The 16,601-nt window shown below is 40.0% G+C and overlaps 1 long non-coding RNA gene across 1 annotated transcript; it reads right to left on the bottom strand.

Moving 5' to 3' along the window:
• Positions 1-2,919: 2,919 nt before the first annotated feature.
• Positions 2,920-8,741, bottom strand: LOC138737406 (uncharacterized). Its single transcript, XR_011340887.1, has 3 exons — positions 8,669-8,741; positions 4,905-5,036; positions 2,920-3,805 (listed from the first exon to the last, which is right to left on the bottom strand). It is a non-coding gene; the product is annotated as an uncharacterized lncRNA (long non-coding RNA).
• Between the last annotated feature and the right edge of the window lie 7,860 nt (positions 8,742-16,601).

Below are 16,601 nucleotides of genomic sequence, written 5' to 3'. Positions count from 1 at the left end.
CGGTTGCAGCGGTTGCAGGGGAAAATTGGTTGGATGGGGTTGGGTGTTGGGTTTTTCCTCTTTTGTCTTTTGTCAGTGAGAGGGCTCTGCGGTCTTCTTCAAAGGAGGTTGCTGCCCGCCGAACTGTGAGGCGCCAAGATGCACGGTTTGAGGCGATATCAGCCCACTGGCGGTGGTCAATGTGGCAGGCACCAAGAGATTTCTTTAGGCAGTCCTTGTACCTCTTCTTTGGTGCACCTCTGACACGATGGCCAGTGGAGAGCTCGCCATATAACACGATCTTGGGGAGGCGATTGTCCTCCATGCTGGAGACGTGACCTACCCAGGGCAGGATTCAACAGCGTGGATTCGATGCTGTCGGCCTCTGCCATCTCGAGTACTTCGATGTTAGGGATGAAGTCGCTCCAATGAATGTTGAGGATGGAGCGGAGACGACGCTGGTGGAAGCGTTCTAGGAGCCATAGGTGATGCCGGTAGAGGACCCATGATTCGGAGCCGAACAGGAGTGTGGGTATGACAACAGCTCTGTATACGGTTATCTTTGTGAGGTTTTTCAGTTGGTTGTTTTTCCAGACTATTTTGTGTAGTCTTCCAAAGGCACTATTTGCCTTGGCGAGTCTGTTGTCTATCTCGTTGTCGATCCTTGCATCCGATGAAATGGTGCAGCCGAGATAGGTAAACTGGTTGACCGTTTTGAGTTTTGTGTGCCCGATGGAGATGTGGGGGGGCTGGTAGTCATGGTGGGGAGCTGGCTGATGGAGGACCTCAGTTTTCTTCAGGCTGACTTCCAGGCCAAACATTTTGGCAGTTTCCGCAAAACAGGACGTCAAGCGCTGAAGAGCTGGCTCTGAATGGGAAACTAAAGCGGCATCGTCTGCAAAGAGTAGTTCACGGACAAGTTGCTCTTGTGTCTTGGTGTGAGCTTGCAGGTGCCTCAGATTGAAGAGACTGCCATCCGTGCAGTACCGGATGTAAACAGCGTCTTCATTGTTGAGGTCTTTCATGGCTTGGTTCAGCAACATGCTGAAGAAGATTGAAAAGAGGGTTGGTGCGAGAACGCAGCCTTGCTTCACGCCATTGTTAATGGAGAAGGGTTTAGAGAGCTCATTGCTGTATCTGACCCGACCTAGATCTCTCATAACCATTCTTCTCATATACACTGGACAACATATTTTTTCAAAAGGTTCTCTTCCTGGAAAAACATTGGGGATTATGATAGACAACTTCAAGCTCAACGCAAAAACAATGTTAGATTTTCTGCATCACGTAGGAAGTTGGAGAATCATTAAATTAACTTTTACTGAATTTAGCATGTTTAATTGCAAAATGACGTTGACACATTGCATTAGTTCAAATTACCTAAAAATGTTTTGCCGTGATTTTCATTTGTACTCAGCATCTAATGCCTCTTGTGTCAGTGTCTAACAATAGTCGGAGAGCGTTGATGGATTCCAGTTGCCCTGATATCACTCTTCCATGGTTGCAATGTCCTGGTGAAACCATTTACCATATTCATCACTTGGCGTTTACAAACTGGGGTTGCCTGGGACCCTGTATCCTACCTGTGCACCATACCCCTATAGCCCCTTACACACTGGACCCTAAATTGCCCAGACAAAGGGGGACCAGGCAATTTAATGGCACTCCCACCCCTTCCGTGACACAGTGAATGATGTGTCATACACTCACCGCATTGCTAGAGGCCCTATATGGAATCCCCTTTTCCCTGTGTTGGCCTCCAAAAGGTAAATGGCTGGGGGGGGGGGAGGGTGGCGTGGAGAGGGAGGGGGCGGCGCTGTTTGGGTCAGGGCGAGCACGGAGTCAGAACACTGTCAGGGCTGGGAGAGGAATGCAGAGTTGGGGGCCGGGGTGGGGGGAAGACTGTTGGGCTGGCAGGCATTAAATATTCACAATAGATCATAAATATTCTCTGTAATCTTAGTGCAAAAAAAAGTTACTTGCAATAGAACAGACAGTCTATGATTAGTGTACAAGGGAAGATATGAGCTGCTGGAAAGAAACCTAGAGGTGCTGCTTGTGCGCCATTTGCACCTTCCTCCTGAACATAGCAGTGAGAAGGGAACTGGCAGTCCTTTATAATGTTGGCTGGCCTTCTTGAGACAACACTTCAGATCGATGGAATGGGTGGGAGGTCAGAGCTTGTGATGGACCTGGCTGCATTTGCTACCTTCTGCAGCCCTCTGTGATCCTGAAGACTCGTCTGGCCCAACCAGCCTGAGATGCAACAAGTCAGTATATTTTCCTTATTGAACCATTGAAGTTTGATAGAGCATCTGATGACAAGCCAAATTTCACCAGACACCTTAGAAAGTAGAGGCACTGCCGAATCTTCTTGGTTGTCTCAATGTGCTGGTCGCAGCAAAGTCTTCTGAGATATGGATATCCAGATACTTAATCTCTCCACCTCTTTCCGGACAGATGCATGGTCCCTCGGTCTTTCCTTCCTCAAATGAACAATAGCCTCCTTAGTCTTGGTGATATTGTTCTGGCACCATCCAACCAGGTTCTCAACTGGAGTCTAATGCAGAGAAAAGTTGGCAAAGCCCTGGTGAGATCCTGTTGAGAGGTTCAGTATTCCTCCATTCATAAACGTTTATGGTGAGCTCTGACCTTCCTGACAGTTGCATGGGAAATTGAGAACTGCCAAGGTTTTTTAAAATAATCTTGGCCAATAGCTTTGAGCTCCATAACTTATGGGCTTTACCTAACTCTTAATTTTGAAACCAATTTTTTTTAATTTAATCCATTAAAATGCATAATAAGACATATGTTAGCTGGTTGCCACACAAAACTTCAATTTTTAATTATTCATTGTGTACTGAAGGTTGGATGTCACTGTGAAGATTTCTAATTACTATAAAATTTAAAATTAATACAGAATATAAAGTAGCTTGCTGAATGGAACCTTGGAACTGATGTACACAAGAACAAAACAAAAGAGAGTATCCTATTTATTGTAGTCCACTCTTCATCGTCATTTGAGTTATTCAGAATACATTTTAAATCTACCTTTGCATCTTAATTTCACTGACAGGTCACAGTATTATGATATCAGTTTGCATCACCTAAATAATGAGTTACATAACAAGTATTATTACCAATCAAAGCAATGAAAAAAGGTTGGAAAAAAATATCAAGAGAAAGGGACTGATCCAGAGAAATTTAGGTAGAAGATACTAAAGAACTGCTAATAACCATTTACAGCACAGAAACAGGCCAGCTCAGCCCTTCCAGTCCATGCCCAACAATTTCTCCCACCTAGTCCTGCAGGCCCGCATTCAGCCCATAACACCTCTCCCGTGCATATACCTATCCAACTTTTCCTTAAATATTAACATTGTTCTCACTTCTACCACCTCTACCTTGAATATTTATTGACAAGTTTGACAGTTAACAGTGAAAATTCATCTTATTTTTCATATATATAACTTGGATGCCATTATCACAAGATTACAAATAACAAAATTACACCTTCAGTTTTAATAAACTCATGTGAAATGCTTTTATAATTGTTTTCATCCATTAATTTTGTATATTATATTATTTGTTTATTAAATACACTTTCCATAACTCATTTGTTCATTTACAATTCCTGTTTTATCTGACTGTCTATGTACAAAAGCAAAGGGATCATTCGTTAGGTATATTAACTGAGCAGATATAATACAGTACTCTTCCGATGTTCTTCCTATCTGGATGGTTCCTCATGACATTTGAACGAGAACCAGGGGATATGGACAAAATACCTCAAACTCTTCTGCTACCTTACACCCGGATGTTACCACTGTGAAACACAGAGAAGGAAATTAAAAGCTTTAAATTCTCCAGCCCCTGCTTTCGATTAACATAACTAAAAACATATCCCTTGTTTCCCAGAATTATTGAGGACAAAATTCAGAAGTGAAGCCTTCATTTTATGACAGTACTGTGAATGTTAAAACACTGCGGGTAAGCATACCTACAGGAAATATATTGTCCCGAAGGGTTTCATCGACATGTTAAAAGAGCCGACGGTGTTTTTAAACTAAAATCCTGCAACTTTGGGTCTGTACCCAAGATGGTGGTGCAACGGCACACAATCACAAGTGGTTGCAGAGTCTGGAGATCAGTGGACCGGCACATGGAACCAGAAGCAGACTCCCTGTTGAGAAGAAGCAGGGGAGTCATCCCTAATGGGAAGGTGAGTACATGAGGGGCTCAGTGGCTGAGAAATCCACACAGGATGCGGGTGACTCGCGATTAGGGGGCCCGGAAGGGCTGTAGGCCGCTGGAGACCAGCACGTGGGAACCAGTTATTGGAGTTAGTTTTTGAGAGGCAGCTGAGAGCAAGAAAGGCCTCCAAAGGACCTGAGGTGTTGAAAGCTCCTGATCATGTTGGAGATTTAGAACTGGAGCCCAGACTGATGATGGATTGAACACGAGTTTGTGCAGATGCAGGAGGGCTGGAGGCAAAGCCATGGACACTCGGTGACTCTGAAGGGAATCTCTCTTGCTTCTCTTTCTCTCATACTGTGAGGGATGCCAGGTGATGTTAATGGCGACTCTGTCTACTTTATGGCAGGCAGAAGGAAAGATTCTGCACTATTATTACAATAAAGGATCCTTGAATCCGTGTTTGAAGTTTGTATTCACTTGAATTGCTCAGGTTGCAATGTTGTTGGCCAGTATCTGCAATGTGGGTACAAACTCCCTTTTACTGTACAGTTGTCAGCACAATACTCAACCTTCTGAACATAGGTGCAATTGGACACAGGGATGGAGAGTGCTCTTCATTGGGGTCAGGTGAGAGGTATTGGAACAAGGTCATGTAACGCATTGCCCGGAGAAGGAATGTTTCTTGTGCAATGGATTCCATCCATCTCAAGCTAGATTTTGGCTTTTACCTCAGCATGAGCATGAAGCTGGATGTGATTCTTCAAAACATCAGAAAGCAGTAAACCTTGGGGTCATGTCAGCATCCTGGAATGGTCCACAAACTAGGAAGCTCAGGATGATTATAAACTCCACTGGTGGTTCTATGCATAAATAAGAATGATTGTTATTTTTTTCAGAACTGAGGTTGAAAAATGTTGAGATCATTTGGGCAAATGCTAATTCCATTGAAATGCCAGGAACCAGGCAGTAACATGAGGTCAAAATTGGTTTGACTCTGGGTTGTCAATTTCCTACTGCACTGCACCATGGGATTGAAGGTTGATAACAGAATTCCCCTGTAAGTGTGAAATGCAGATCTGGATAAAGGGATTGTTGATTCTGGGATATTGAGTCTTTAATGCACATTTCATGGTCATTTTTTGTTGCAAGATCTCAAATGAATAGTTTTAAACTTTACCATGTATTAATAATAAGATTGACTTTGTAATACTCAGAAAGGCCTGAAGGAAAAAGCTACTCACTTATTTAAAAGCAAACAAGCATAATGTATTTCCGTGTCAAACATGAACATTTGAGTCATTAACCTATCAATTATAACCACTTCACCCAAATTATCATAATAATTGTTGCTTAAACCCATATTTCATTGACCATAAATATTTCACCCAATGCAAATTGACCGTAACAACTTCACCCAACTTTACCACAGAGGAATCTCAATCGATGTGACACAACAATAACTGATTACTTTCTGTCATGGAAAATTCATGGAATAAGAACATATTAGAGTGGATCAATTCACAAAATCTTTTGGATTGTTGAATCCATTAGAAGTGTATTAGGGTCTGGCTTTTACCTAGTCTATAACTATCCATGAACCTTCTTCCTAATCCTAACAATGGAAAGGAAAGCCTAGGTTGTAAAAATCAAATTGAAGTGCCCAGTCTTCAAACACCACCCTCCTGCTATTCAGTGGAAATCCAACATTTCATTCATAATTACATTTCTCTAAGATACCCAAAGTTAATCCTGACAAAGCAAAGAATCTGTTCCACATCATCACCCTGACACAGCATTTGTCCTTTGCAGGTGGATGTAAATTTTGAAAAATCTCTCACATCAAAATGTTTGCTAATATCCTCTAATGAGACTTAAGGCTTTATTGTGATGTACTTACCACAATAAGGAATTATATTTATGAATATCAAGAATATTGTTGAGATATTCCGCAGCCCCGTCAGATCAATGATTCAGGCAATAAAAATTAAATAGAACTAAAGATAGATTTAGAAGAAGAATCTGAAGCAATTGACAATTCCATTCATGTTTATGTGTACTGTAGAAGTAGGAGAAATGTGGGCCCCCAACACCAATGAGTTGAACAGTGACCTTTCATATTTGAAGTAACAACACAGCGCTGCAGAAACTCAGTTGGTCAAACAATGTACTTTATGTAGCAAAGATAAAGATACAGAACCAATGTTTCGGGCTTAAACCCTCATCACTCTAACTTTTTCACCTCTTGGATCTTGGTTCAAATTCATTTCAGACTGAAAGGATAAACATCGCCTCTTTTTCTGAATAAGATAGACTAGAAGTAAAATCAGAAAGTTTGCCCTTCAAGGCACATAGCAACCTGACTTGGAAAACTTATCTCTGTTCCTACCCCACTGCTGGGTCAACATCCTGGATCTCCCTCCCTAACAGTGGTTATACCCATACCTCAAAGACTGCAGCAGTTCAAGAAGGTATCTCACCACTGCCTTCTCAAGGGGAATAAAGGATAGACAATTAAATGATAGGTCAATTCTGAAACCTCATCCTTTGAATTAGTAAAAAGCAAATGCCTTGGCAGTTTGAGCTCACTTGCTGTTGACATCTATTTAATTATGAAATTTCCTGAAATTAGCATGAGTCAAAAAGAGGTCTGAAATAATAATAACTAAGTTAATGAAGGCATTAATCTCCTGAGTGAAGACTGTGGTGCATTTTTTGAGTCAATCATATAATTGATTTTAGATATGTAGACCTATGTGATGCAATGGTACTAAATTTACACGAGTCTTTAATAAAGAGTTCCTATGTGTCCTAAAGCTTGTGTTATCTCCCAGAGTTTATCTCATCCAGTAGTTACCAGCTCTGCGATTGTACCTCGCCAATAAAATGGCAGCAGTTGTTGGAATAGGCAGAGATTCACTAATATTCATTGAAAACACAAGAGAATTTCACCCAGGAGAATTAAACATAGTATTGAGAAGCTTTGAGAGCAAAAGCTTCACTGTTCAGGTGGGAAAAATGATGTAGCAATTCAGTTTCAGACAGGGTATAGAGGGAGATCAGAAGGTCTCAAATGAGGATTGCACAAAAGGAGAGAATAAAGGTGAACATTTCATGACTGTTACAAAATACTGCATTTAGAATGTAATGTTGTCTACAGTTGTCAGGAAGACAGCGAGTTCCACTTTGTCCAACACCCCCCACAGAAGGAAAAGTTGTGCAACAGGAGTACAGAGCACAGTCGAGTTTGCATGGCATCAGAGTTCATTTAGATTGGCAGAATGAATATGTATATATCAATGGAAGTCATAGGAAAAAACAAGATTTCAAGATCAAGACACAAATAAGTAAATAGTGAGGAAATCTATTGTTGCAGTGAAGAATATATCCAGCTATTGCAGCTTTGATGAATTCCCAAAGCATCTGCTGTGAAAAAGTATTGTATCCTAGCTTCCACCATTGGATGTTGGTGAACTTTCCAGAATACCAGCAAGTTGTTAAGGTGTATTGTTGGTCTCAATGCATAGATCAGTAAAATCTTGAGGTTTCCAGGTCACATGCTATGATGTTCTATGAACAGAATTACAAACAGTTGCATTGAAGTACACAGAGTAACACATATTACTAGAGAATTAGCTGAAAAACTAAAGGCCAATTGAAAAGATTTTGTTTGATATGATCATACGGTTGGGTATCAATCTTCCACAGAAAATATGTTTTGAAACAGTCTTATGCAGGCTATCATTTAAAAATTCTAATACTGGTGGCAATGGCACAACTACATTTAGACCTTGTTAACATTCTATTCTCTGCCACAGAAACTCCTGAGACAATATGGAATGACAGACTCATTTCTATCTGTGAAGAAACAAATATTTTAGTAAAGAAGATTTGACTTTCTCATTTATCAAGGATATCTGAAGTTATCCTAAATATCCGGAGAATATGAATCTTAAGTGATTTACATTTTAGAACATACAAAGTTACAAAGATGATGGTTATTGGCAGAAGCTTTTTGTATCTGATTTTGTACCTCTTCACTAACTAATGATTTTGTATAAACATGCCAAGGCCATCAAGAATGCAGAATAAAACTATAAATAAAACATTGCTACAAACACGTTCATGCCAAAAAAGACCATTTGTCTTTTTTTTTTCCAGATGGACAACAGAGACTTTCAGGTCTTATCAACACTCATTCTAAATGAGTGGAAGTTTGACAATCAGGGTTAAGCACAACAGTCAAACACACAAGGGTGAGGTTGCAAACTTGTTGTTAGGTAACTTATCGATGCGCGTCACATTTATCTGAATGCTTTTTAGGGGAGTAAGAAACAGAACTAATTGCCCCAAACTATTCAATCTTTGCTCAGGCCACTAAATATTTGTCTACATTTTCAAGGGCACTTTGAAGAGAAAAAAATGCCTATACTTATTCAAGTCCAGCCATGAAAATATTGTTCAATTAATTTCCAATTCAAGTGTTGCACAGTACCACATTCTACTGCAGGGCTCGCTCCAGTAGAGCTGTTGATGCATCACAGAATCTGAATATATTTGAATTTGACATAGTGAGTTCAAAGAAAGAATCGAGGGGCAGCAAGTACAACACAACAAGGTGCATCAGGATGTTGCACACCCTTCAGATTAAAAAGTAACTACAGTTTCAGAGACCCAAACATAATCAAGGTTCAAGAGTCCTAGAACGCAGGCTGAAAATGTAATTATTGTATGTTTATGAAATGCTCTCTCCAAGAGGGAACAGAGTGTGCTCTACAAATATGTTTATGATGCAATGAGCTATGTGTTTATGTAATACAGTAACACGTGGTATAGATCATGGTCAAAGTCATTAAATCTATCAACAAAGCCTCTGGAGATTATGTTATGTATTATCTAAATTGGTGGCTCACAGGGCAATTTCCAAGACATTGCCAATTAATTTATAAAACTCCCTAAACTCCATGTAAACATTGACTTAATGGCTCTTTATATTCATCATTCTAAATAAAACCATGAACTTGTAATAAAGAGGAAAATAAAGGAAATGTTTATGCAAAAGACCTCACACCCTGAAGAAATCGACCAGATGGTCTTTCTAGTCTAATGACTAAACTATCCATCTGATGCATATATTACAGGGCAAAAGGCTCTTCTGTGACATACAGACCATCCAGTTGTTTGAAAGACATGGGGGCAGAGTCGGTGCAAGTACCTCCCATAAACCTGCTGAGAAGCTTTGAGATATAGCATGCCTTAGTTCCCTATCAAAAACGGTCAATAATGTTCGGAAACATTTTAAACAATTAGAAGCAGTTAAAATTTCTTAAACCATAAAAATATAAAATGTTAATAGTTAAGAGCCTCTTTTTAAAATGTTATCTGTTTGAAAATATTAAAATAAACTCAAATAATGTAAAAATTTTCCAAAGCCACCAATACTTCCCCCAGTCCTTAGTAATATAAAGTTGTGTCTTGTACCAGATCAAACACATTTTTCTAAGTCATGGAGACGTCACAGCTTGGTTAAACTATACTGGAGTCCATGATGAGCCCTGTTACTGAGAGCTTTCAAACAAACCATTTTGGCACATTTGAAATTTCTCTGCTTATGCAAGCATGTGCAGAAATCCAGAACATACATGAAGAAATTCTGGTTGCTACACTTTTCACTCTCCACAAAATCTGTGTTATTATTTACATGAGGAAACCAAAAGATTCCCTTAGAATTATTTCTTTTACTTTAATAATGATAAAGACTATATGGTAACACAGTGATGCAGTGGTAACATGGATTTAGTCCTAACATCCTTTGTGATTTGTGCAGAGTTTGTGCTTTTTTCTTGTGGGCATCTAGATTTCCTCCAGATTCTTCAGTATCCTCCTGTGTATCCACAGGATACACTGGGAAAGTGTAGGTTGGTGGGTTAATTGATCATTATCTAGTTGCCTTCCACATCCAAAAATACCCATGGGTGGTAGGTTGATTGGCTGTAGTGTCCCAGTGAATCTGGGAGCAGTGTTGAATGGAGTGTTGGGATAATAAAATTTGTTTAGCATCTGATGAAGTGTGCAGACAGTGTGCAGATGTTTACATGCTGGATTATTCTTTGCCTCCTCAAAAGGGATAAATTTAAGAGGAAACTGAGAGGCAATATTTCTCCACCCAGAGCAGAGTCCATATCAGCAATGAGAGCTGCCAGAAGAAGATATAGAAGTGAGACTAGAAGGGCCGAGGTGGCCTGTTTCTGTGCTGTAATTGTTCTATGGTTAGTATGTTCAAATGCCATTTGGACAAATATATGGATTGGAAGTGCTCAGAGCATGGGTGAAATGCAGACAAATGGGACTAGCCCAGAATGACAAATTGGTCAGAAAATATGAGATGGGCCAAATACCCTGTTCTGTGTTGTGTGATTCCATGACTCCCAATTACTTCTAATTTACGCTAAATGATATAATTTCCAACAATTTAGCAGCATTTGTGGGTTAAAAAATGAAATGCAAATCTTTTCCTGTTTAATGGTTTCCTTCACATTTATTATTTCAAAGCAAAATGTTCCCAAGGCAATTGTCCAACTTATTGTAAGGAATTGCACATTAATGAAGCAGACAATTAATGGGGCAGTGTAAAACAGTAATACTCACTTAAAGGTAAGCAAGAGCATGTTGTAAATAACAAAGAATGCCCCATGGTAAATGGTGCAAACAGAAAATGGCATTTATCTCTAAACAGCATGAAACAATACATCTGTCTAATTTTACCAAAGAATTCTCTTTGTGCCTTTGATTAATTGTTGGATACAAACAGTTTTTTTTTCACTGAATATATTTTGAAGAAATTGTTTTTTTTAAGTGATTCAAGCTGCTGAAAACAGCTCAGATGTTTGGTCTGATAAGAGAGCTGGCTTGATTGTCACATGTCAAAAGTGAGGTGAAGCAGCTGAGGAGAGAGGAAGAGCAGTTGAGGGCCAGCCTGGTATGACACAGCTGGACACAGTTGCTCAATCTGAAGACATTAATAAACAAAATGCAACGGTGTTGAGGGGAGATGGAAGAAGCCCATCTCATAACACAATATATTTGTCCATGGAAGGAATGGCTAGCTGTGTTCAGGCTTCCATTGAAAAATGGAACATTGAAAGGAAACACAATACCCCACATACACTTGTGTCCTGATAGTTGACACCCCCCCCCCCCCCCCCCACACACACACACACACACACACACACACACACTGGACATTATTTAACAAGACACACAGGCTATCAATTGAACGATGTCCACCTTGAGTATCTCAGTACTAGGGTCTGGATCTAACCAGTCTCTGATGAAGTCACAGGTGTCACCACACATAGAAATTGTCTAAAAAGCAACAGTCAAGATTTGTATTTATTTGTAGGTACTTTGCACCATGTTACAGTGTTAAGTTTCAATTCTCAAAGTGAGTATTGATATTGCTGGTTCTGAAACACCCCACTGTTTCCTCACCTCCAAACCACAATCAGTGAGGATTGGTAAGAACATCTCCTCCACAATCTCCATCAGTACCGGAGCACCACAGGGCTATGTTCTTAGCCCCTTGCTCTCCTCACTTTACACCTACAACTGAGTAGCTCGGTACAACAACACCACCATCTACAAATTTGCTGACGATACCACAGTAGTGGGTTGTATAAAGGAAGGGGATGAGTCAGTCTACAGGATGGAGATTGAAAACTTGGCTGAATGGGGCACCAACAACCTTACACTCAATATCACCAAAACCAAGGAGCTAATTGCTGACTTCAGGAAGGGAAATACTGAGGTGGTCATTGGGGGATCAGAGGTGGAGAGAGTGAGTAAATTTGTTCTTGGGAATCACCATCTCAGAGGATCTTTCGGGACTCAACATATTAATTGCATTGTAAAGAAAGCACATCAACATCTCTACTTCCTCAGGAGTTTGAGGAGGTTTTGTATGATATCAGAAACCCTGGTAAATTTCTACTGATGTGTGGTGGAAAGTGTGCTGACTAGCTGAATCACAGTCTGGGTATGGGGACACCAATACCCCTGAGTGTAAAGCCCATTAAAAGGTAGTGGACACAGCCCAGTACATCACAGGTAAGCCCCTCCCCACTATTGAGTTCATCTCCAGGGAATGTTGCCATCAAAGAAAAGGAACAATCATCAAGGATCCACACCATCTAGCACATGCTCTGTTCTGACTGTTGCCATCAGAAAAGAGGTACAAGACTCACATTACCAGTTCAGTAACAGCTACTACCCCTCCACCATCAGACTCTTCAACAACAAACTCAACTAGAGACTCATTTAAACAGACTCTTTCTCCTGAGGCAGGGCTGGTTGGAACAAGAGGGCATAAGTTAAGGGTGAGGGGGCAAAATTTTAGGAGACATGTTGGAGAATGCTTTTTCACTGAGAAAGTGGAATGATCTTCCAGAAGAGATAGTTGTGGCAGGGTCCCTTCTGTCATTTATGAGAAGGTTGGATGTGTACATGGATGTGAGGGGGTTGGAGGGTTATGGGCGGAGATCGGGAGGGGGGAACTAATAGAGTTGTTGAAGTGAACCGGTGCAGACTCGAAGGGCCGAAAATGGCCTGTTTCCACGCTGTAAATGGTTATATGGACTACTTTTGCACTTTATCGATTTTTTATTCTCCCTGTATTTCCCAGTTTGTTTACATTTTGTTAACTGTTTACAGTTCTTTATTTGTTTACATGTGTATATTCCATAGTGTAGGTCATCTGAGCTTTTAAAAGTATATCATTGTTTTGTAGGAGGATTAAGTTCAAGCTCAAATTCAACTGGCACACAGGGTAATTTTGTCCTTCAAGAAAACTGTTCAGACTTGTGCAGAACATTATTTACATGTGTTCATAGAGCATGGGAGCAGCCTTTAAAAAGAAGTCCAGAAACTTAAAATGTAAGATCCCATGTAGTACTGCTCGAGCCCTTCCACCTTCCTTGAGATCAACTCATAATTTCATCTTTTATAAGAATAAAAATGTCCTGTGAAGCAGAATCTGCTCATTTTTTGCATTACCAGGTAGTGGTAATTCTGCCATGCCTGCAGGAAAGAGAATCTCAGGGTTGTTTGTGTTGTCATGTATGTGCTCTGACAATAAATCTGATCTAAAGAAACCAGACTGTTCATTTTTGGGGGTGTGGAAACATGGTTCTAAAATATAAATTAGTTTTGTCAAGTTACTGCAAATTTATGGTTGCATGTAATTGGCTATTGTTAGATCTATTAAGGCTGATTGTTGGTGTAGAGCAGAAAGAGCTTTGTTTTAACTGATCTATGTTTTATCTAACCTTGCACTGTGTATTGTCACTGATTGGTGAAAAGCATTTCACTTCAAGCAGCTGTATCCTTCACCTTGATGGACACAAAGAGCACTTGCTGCATTCACTTTGAAAGAGTTTGTTGAGAAGATAAAAATGAATATTTCAACAAGAAAAAAAATCGCATTCTTTTAAGTTAAAGGTGCATTTATATTTTTGGAATACTTAGCTTGCTGCTAAATCGTGTCTGCCTGTCCCGCATCGGACTTGTCAGCCACAAACGAGCCTGCAGCTGACGTGGACTTTTTACCCCCTCCATAAATCTTCGTCCGCGAAGCCAAGCCAAAGAGAAGAAATGCTGAAGAATACAAGTTCCCTGCATTACAGACAACTGATTGATTTGTGGACTTTGGCCAGTGACAGCTCTGCTTCACAGAACATTTTTATTCTTATAAAAGATGAAATTCACAGAATTCCTCCTCCTGTTTAATGTCATGTTGCAAAACATCATATGAGTTGATCTCAAGGGAGGTGGAAGGGCTCGAGCAGTACTACATGAGATCTTACATTTTAAGTTTCTGGGCTTCTTTTTAAAGGCTGCTCCCATGCTCTATGAAGACATGTAAATAATTTACTGCACAAGCCTGAACAGTTTTCTTGAAAGACAAAATTACCAATTGAATTTGAACTTAGTCTTTCTATAGAACAATGATATATTTTTAAAAGCTCAGATGACCTACACTATGGAATTTTTTTATTGATCTGTTGATAACATACATGGGGGAAACAGCAGCTCAGACAGAAAGGATGGACTGTTTTTTAACCCATGGCAAGCAATTTAATGCAATGTTAATATTGTTGATAACCCCCCCCCCCCAAACTTTAGAGATAAATATCAAGGATCTTTATATTTGTTTATTTAGGTATACCACACGGTAACAGGCCCTTTTGGCCCGCGAGCCCATGCTGTCCATTTACACCCAAGTGACCTGAAACCCAGTATTTTTTTGAAGGGTGGGAGGAAACTGGAGCTTCCAGGGGAAACCCACAGGGGAGAATGTACAAACTCCTTACAGACAGCACCGGACTCAAACCCCAGTCGCTGGCGCTGTAACAGCATTGCGCTTATCGCTACGCTAACCGTGCCACCCAGTTATTATTAGTACGAAGGACAAAAATTCTGGGGCACGGTAAATATATGTAATCTTTTTCATTCAAAAGAATCCAGTTGTTAACACAATAGTTAAAATTTGGCTTAATTCCCTATATTAAAATTAAATTTGGACGCCTATAACAAGGTAAGCATCATTCACATTCAAAGACTAAAATTCAAAACCACATCACACTGATATGTGAAAAGAGAACAAGTGAAAGGCAAAAGAAGAGCTTTTCCACCTCATCAACTCCAGAGATGGGAACAGACAGTTGTTAATTTTAATCAATAGTTGATACTGGTTAGTGAGAATGCAGTACATTGTTAGTATATTCTACTTCCTCCTGAAAACACCTGTCAACTTGGTTGCATTGACAAATGAAATACTTTTACCAAAATGAAGATTTTACCCATGCCATATAGAGAATGAATTAATACCAGTATACTTTTCTGTTCTTTAGACATTAAATGTCTCGCTAACTGTATAGTATTTTTATAATGCAGCTGCCAGTCTGAGACATTTAATAGGGACAGAAGAGGATTCAGGCAAGCAGTAATTTATATTTGCTAAACTGCTGCTGTCTGGCTTGGATTCAAATACTCTTTTATGTTTCTTCACAAGGACAGAGCTCTGCTCCCATCTGTTAAGTATTAAACCTTCTGAGTGTGCAGGTGGGAGTACAAAAAAAAAACAGATTCACATCTTTATGGAATATTTCACCATGTGTGGGTTTAATTCTTATCTTGAATAACAAGTTTGCAGGGTGAGACGATATATTGGAATCTTTCCAAAAATAGGAATTAAGTCTCTCTGAATTCAGCATTTAGCATGGTCAGGTTCACCTCAAAAACACGCAACTTTTCATTAAGACCAATGTCATTTTTAATGGATTTGACACAAGATGGTCAAAATAATTATTCAATTTTGAAAGTAATTCATGAGATGTGTATATAATGACATCCCTGCTTTTATTGCCAGTCTTTCTTAGAGAAGGTTGTTTCAAGTCACCTTCTGCAATGACTGCAGATGGTGTGGTGGAAGAACCCTTGTATCCTTGTGGTAGAAGATCTAGAGAATGATTAAGACCTAGAAATGAGTGATTATCCTTTTGTGGGAGAGGGAGTGGATAACATAACATAACATAACAATTACAGCACGGAAACAGGCCATTAGGCCCTTCTAGTCCGCACCGAACCAAACACCCCTTTCTAATCCCACCTCCCTGCACAATGCCCATAACCCTCCATCTTCTTCTCATCCATATACCTGTCCAACCTTTTCTTAAATAATACAATTGACTCCGCCGCCACTATTTCTCCCGGAAGATCATTCCACACAGCTACCACTCTCTGAGTAAAGAAGTTCCCCCTCATGTTACCTCTAAACCTCTGCCCCTTAATTCTTAACTCATGTCCTCTTGTTTTAAACTTTCCTCCTCTTAACGGAAATAGTCTATCCACATCCATTCTGTCTATCCCTTTCATAATCTTAAATACTTCTATCAAATCCCCTCTCAACCTTCTACGCTCCAAAGAATAAAGACCCAATCTGTCCAATCTCTCCCCATACTCCAGATGCTTAAACCCAGGTAACATTCTGGTAAACCTTCTCTGCACTCTCTCCACTCTGTTTATATCCTTCCTATAATTAGGCGACCAGAACTGCACACAGAACTCCAAATTAGGCCGCACCAACGTCTTATACAATCTCAACATCACCTCCCAACTCCTATATTCCATGCAATGATTGATAAAGGCCAGCATACTAAAAGCCTTCTTCACCACCCTATTCACGTGAGTTTCTACCTTCAGGGAACGATGTACCGTCACTCCTAAATCTTTCTGCTCTTCTGTATTTCTCAATGCTCTCCCATTTACCACGTATGTCCTGTTCTGATTCTTCTTACCAAAATGAAGCACCTCACACTTATCAGCATTATATTCCATCTGCCATTTTTCAGCCCACTTTTCTAAGCAGCCCA

Source organism: Narcine bancroftii, chromosome 6, assembly GCF_036971445.1.
Source record: "Narcine bancroftii isolate sNarBan1 chromosome 6, sNarBan1.hap1, whole genome shotgun sequence".
NCBI classification, from domain to species: domain Eukaryota; kingdom Metazoa; phylum Chordata; class Chondrichthyes; order Torpediniformes; family Narcinidae; genus Narcine; species Narcine bancroftii.
This window is presented reverse-complemented; position numbering and strand designations above follow the sequence as displayed.